The sequence below is a fragment of the Molossus molossus genome, unplaced genomic scaffold (genome assembly GCF_014108415.1).
Source record: "Molossus molossus isolate mMolMol1 unplaced genomic scaffold, mMolMol1.p scaffold_m16_p_10, whole genome shotgun sequence".
NCBI lineage: Eukaryota > Metazoa > Chordata > Mammalia > Chiroptera > Molossidae > Molossus > Molossus molossus.
In genome coordinates this window covers 72,078,812-72,084,820 of record NW_023425345.1, presented here as the reverse complement: position 1 = coordinate 72,084,820, position 6,009 = coordinate 72,078,812, and the positions used below count along the sequence as shown (strand labels likewise).

Genomic DNA, 6,009 nt, shown 5'->3' with positions numbered 1-6,009 from the left:
CCTAGCAGCCAGCCATGTAGCCGCTGGCCTCAAGGACTCCAAACGCAGGCTCCAGGCAGGAGCCTGGGTGCAGCAGCAAAGCAATGAAATGCAGCCAGCTAAACTCGTGTTGGACTGGAACAAAGCTTTCATACGGCATGATCTCTGGACATTGACTCTATTTCTCACCCTGATTTTGTATGGCGGGACAGACAGGAGTGGGATATTGGAGAGGAACTCCTTTGATTTTCCATCACAAGTAAATATTACCACCAGACCATCTTCTCTGTGAGTCCCCGAAAATGTTTCTTTTGGTAACACCGCAAGAACTCCACTTCCACTGGCAACAGATCCACAAATTCCTCTGTGCAGCCAGTGCCCAGTGTACAGCCTTCAGCACAGGTGAAGATGGCCAGGACACCCAATCAGCATGCCTGCCCAGTCTGTCAGCCTTCAGGTATTTGAGCAGCTGAGGCATGACCTGGAATTCAATTATTCTCTTGGAGCTGGTATATTTCAAAAAGATAAACAAGATAGATGGACCCTTAATTAGGCTCACCAAGAAATAGAGAACCCAAATACACAAAATCAGAAATGAGAGAGGAGAAATAATAACGGACACCACAGAAATACAAAAGATCATTAACAACTACTATGTACAACTATATGGCAACAAATTCAACAATCTAAGCGAAATGGACAAATTTCTAGAAACACACAGTCTCCCAAAACTGGACCGGGAAGAGATAGAAAACTTGAACAGACCAATAACAACTAAGGTAATTGAAGAGGTAATCAAGACTCTCCCAGCAAACAAAAGCCCAGGCCCAGATAGCTTCTTGGGGGAGTTTTACTGAACATTCAAAAACGAACTAACTCCCATTCTCCTCCAACTATTTCAAAAATTCAAGAAGAAGAAAGCCTTCCAAACTCATTTTAAGAGGCCAGCATAATTCTAATTCCAAAACCAGAAAAAGACACTACAAAGAAAGAAAACTACAGGCCAATATCCCTAATGAATAAAGATGCCAAAATCCTGAACAAAATAATAGCAAATCGGATCGAGCAATACATCAAAAAAATTATTCACCATGACCAAGTGGGATTCATACCAGGGATGCAAGGCTGGTACAATATTTGCAAATCAGTAAGTGTGATACACCACATAAACAAAATGAAAAATAAAAACCACATGATCATATTAATAGATGCTGAAAAAGCATTTGATAAAATCCAGCACCCATTTCTGATAAAAACACTCTGCAATGTGGGAATAGAGGGATCATATCTCGACATAATAAAGGCCATATATGAAAGACCTACAGCCAACATCATACTCAATGGGCAAAAAATAAAAGCATTTCCCTTAAGAACAGGAACAAGACAAGGATGCCCACTATTGCCACTCTTATTTAACATAGCACTGGAAGTCTTAGCCACAGCAATTGGACAGGAAGAAAAAATAAAAGGGATTCAAATTGGAAAGGAGGAAGTGAAACTGTCATTATTTGCAGATGACATGATATTATACATAGAAAACACTAAAGACTCCATCAAAAATCTACTAGACATAATAAATAAATTTGGCAAAGTAGCAGGATACAAAATTAACGTCAACAAATCAATGGCATTCTTGTACACCAATGATGAAGTCACAGAAAGAGAAACAAAAAACAATCCCATTTACCATCTCGGCAAAAAAATTAAGATACCTAGGAATAAACTTAACAAAAGAAATAAAATACTTATTTGCAGAAAACTACAGGACATTGACAAAAGAAATAGAGAAAGATATAAAAAAAGTGGAAGCACATACCTTGTTCATGGATTGGAAGAATTAACATCATTAAAATGTCCATATTACCCAAATCAATCTATAGATTCAATGCAATCCCCATCAAAATACCAACGACATACTTCACAGAACTAGAACAAATACTTCAAAAGTTCATATGGAACCAAAAAAAAACCCTGAACAGCCACAGCAATCTTGAAAAAGAAGGACAAAGTAGGTGGGATCACAATACCAGATATCAGGTTATACTACAAAGCCACTGTAATCAAAACACCCAGGTACTGGCACAAGAACAGGCATATAGACCAGTGGAACAGAATGGAGAACCCAGAAATGGACCCAAGATACTATGCTCAATTAATATTTGACAAAGGAGGCAAGAGCATACAGTGGAGTAAAGAAGGCCTCTTTAATAAATGGTGTTGGGAAAATTGTACAGCTACATGCAGAAAAATGAAACTAGACCCTCAACTTACCCCCTACAAAAAAATAGACTCAAAATGGATAAAAGACTTAAATATGACCCGTGAATACATAAAAAGTAAAGAAGAATATATAGGCAACAAATTTCGAACATCATACACAGCAGAATTTTCACTGATACATCCCCAAAGGCAACAGAAACAAAGGAAAAAAGTGAACACATGGGACTACATCAAACTAAAAAGCTTCTGCACAGCAAAAAAAACAACCATCAAAATGGAAAGGCAACCCACTGTATGGGAGCACATCATTGCCAATGATACATCAGATAAGGGGTTAATTTCAAAAATATATAGAGCACTCATACAACTCAACAAAAGGAAGACAAAGAACCCAATTAAAAAATGGGCAGAGAAACTGAATGGACACCTCTCCAAACAGGACATACAAATGGCCAAGAGAAATATAAAGAAATGCTCAACATCACTAATCATCAGAGAGATGCAAGTTAAAACATCAATGAGGTATCACCTCACACCTGTCAGAATGGCTGCCATCAACAAATCATCAAACAACAAGTGTTGGCGAGGGTGTGGAGAAAAGGGGACTCTAGTACACTGCTGGTGGGAATGCAGACTGGTGCAGCCACTGTGGAAAACAATATGGTGTTACCTCAAAAAATTAAAAATTGAACTTCCATTTGACCTAGTGATCCCACTTCTAGGAATATACCCTAAGAAGCCTGAAACACCAGTCAGAAATAATTTATGTACCTCCTGTTTTATAGCGCACTATTTACAATAGCTAAGATCTGGAAACAGCCCAAGTGTCCATCAGTAGACGAATGGATAAAAAAAGCAGTGGTACATATACACAATGGAATACTATGCAGTTGTAAGAAAGAAAGATCTTTTATCCTTTGAGACGACATCGAGGGATCTAGAGAATATTATCCTAAGTGAAACAAGCCAAGCAGAAAAAGCCAAATATCACATGGTCTCACTTATTTGTGGAATATAATGAACATAACAGTCTGAGGAATAGAGTAGACCGAGAAACATGGAAGTAGGGTACAAACTGACAACCCTCAGTAGTGGGGGTGTTGGGGGAAGGGAAGAGATAAACCACAGAACTTATATGCATGTAAGCATAACCAATGAACATGGACAACGAAGCTGGGGACGGGGCGGGGGGAATGGGGAGGAAGGTGTCAATGGGGTAAAAAAGGAGAAACATCTGTAACAAAAATACAATTAAAAATAAAAATAAACAAAAAACAAATATTCTCTTGGCACCACAGGGGCTGTCTGGAATATCCTTTTCTTGAGGGATAGTTTCACCAGAGATACCAGTGAGGGCAATTTCTCTGCTGTATCTGAGAATCTCTTGTGCTATTTCAGTTTTAAACCTCTGGAAAATGTCATCTTCCTTGGTTTCATGTTCTGCTGTGAAATCCAGTCCTTCCTCAGCTGCTGCTTCACTCATGCCCCTGTGATCTCTAGTTCATCTTCTTTTCTGAAACTTCAGGTGTAAACTCATCTTTTGTTTCTATTACAATTTCAAATTATGGGAAGTTGTGGTCTGGAACTGTGTTTTTCAAGTCATCTGTGTATAAGCTTGCTTACATTTGGTCGTCCCGGAGTCTGGTGCTCCTTTCTGCAGTGATACACCTTGTGATGTGGAGAGCATGTTTCAGAGCCTAATCAGCTGCAAACCCTGCAGAGATGAGCCCCAGACTTGAGCTGGAGGCACACGATTCTCCCCGTCTCTGGGAGAGGATCCTCAGAAGGTGGTTCATATGAGTAAAAGTCGTTTTTTCTGGGTAGCTGATTTCTAAACTCTTGCTGGGGAAGTGCTCACTGCACAGATGCCATGCCAGGCACCGCCTCCGCAGAGCCCAGCTCTGCCCTCTCGCTGGGGTTACCACGGTGCTGAAGACGCACCACCCCTGATGGAAGGCAAACGTTGGGCATCCGGCATCTTTTTTCTTATTAGCCACAAACTGGAAACAACTCAAATGTCTAACTTGAGAATGATTAAACAAATTGTAGTATGTCCATACAAGAGAACACTACTCAGCCATAAAAATGAATAATTACTAATGCACTCAACAATGTGGATGAATCTCAGTGAGTGAAAGATGCAGGAAATGAAAGAGTGTATACTATATTATTGCATTTATATAAAATTATATAGATTTATAGTAATAGAAAGTAAATCAGCAGTTGCCTGGTGAGGACAGCAGGCTAGGGTGTGATGGGGGGGGGGCTACAAAGGGCAAGAGAAAATTTGGAGGTGATTGAAATATGTGTTACTATTGGTGTGGCAATAGTATCATGGGCGAATCCATATGCCAAATCTTAGCAAATCTGACTTTAATTATGTGAAGTTTACTGTTCTTTAATTATACCTCAACAACCTTTTGTTTAAATATTTTTATATTCCTTGTTAAAACACATACTACCTGCTTTACTTGGTCTTTTAATTTTTCCATGGGGACTCAAAAGTCAATATTAGTGATTGGTCATCTTGAACTACATCAGACCCTACCTTGAACTATTGAGGCATGGGGAGGTTGCTTCCCTGTTACTATTATTCTAAAGACAGATATACTGAGCTTTATAAAACTTTTTCACCAAATGTATTATTATCCAGAAGCTGAAAGAAAGTGTGAAATGATGACCCATAAAATGAGTCTAGAAAACAGTTTAATTAGCAGTATTGATTATCTTACTGTTAACCTCCATATATTTGCTACCAACATTAAGATGCATATTTAAAATAAATTAAAGAGAAAACAATCCAGCCTAACCCCACCTCCCCCATTATTAACCGGGGAGCCTAGCTATGAAATACAGTGATTGGCTAATCAAGGGGCCTGAGGCATTTGATGGGTATTGGTGACTTGTTCTTAGCCAGGCTCCTTTAATAAATACTCTGCCTTGGGTACATTGAAGGAGATTTTGTGCCTTTCATTTTTTTTATCCTCACCTGAGGCCTTTTTTTTTTTTTTTTTGCATTTATCTTCAGATAGAACAGGAGGGAGAGAGGTAGGAAGAGAAAGAGAGAAACATTGATGTGAGAGAGACACATCTAGTGGACAAACTACAACCGAGGCACATGCCCTTAGCGGGAACCAAACCTGGGACTCTCTGGTCCGCAGGCTGACACTCTAACCACTGAGCCAAACTGACCAGGGTGTGCTTTTCATTTTCAATCAAGGGATTATTAGACACTTAAACTCTGGCCTCATTGTATCTTAAAGTTGATTATATCTTTAAATGTATGGTTTCTCCAAGTGTGAGAATTGATAAGGACTATCAGATATCAAATATAAAGCATCAAAACAGGAGATTTGACAAGTTATAGAAAAGAAATAAGAGTGAAAATCATACCTGGACCTTTTGCAATGTAAATATTTTAAAAGAAATTCTTATTTTCAAGAAAAATTAAATTCATATGAGCAACCCTGATTTTGAGTGTCAGTTCTTAAAGACTACAGACTCTAGGTTATAGTTATACAAAGAATAATGTGGTCAGGGGCGTTTTCACAAACTCACCAAAAAGGATTCTTGCTCCAGCCTTGCAGGTAATGGACAGGCCACCTCATCTGCGCATGCCAATTCCCACCACAGTCTAAGTCTTAAGAATAAAGAGTTCAAATTACCTCATGCACTTAATGATAATGTTTCAACCACTAGAATTTTTTATTTTTATTTTTTTGATTTTAGAGAGAGCGGAAGGGAGAGGGAGATAGAAACATCGATGAGAGAGAACATCAACTGGCTGCCTCCTGCATGCCCCACACTGGG

At 39.0% G+C, this 6,009-nt stretch overlaps 1 pseudogene; it reads right to left on the bottom strand.

The window, feature by feature from the left end:
• Positions 1-245: 245 nt before the first annotated feature.
• Positions 246-4,691, bottom strand: LOC118623741 (annotated as a pseudogene).
• Between the last annotated feature and the right edge of the window lie 1,318 nt (positions 4,692-6,009).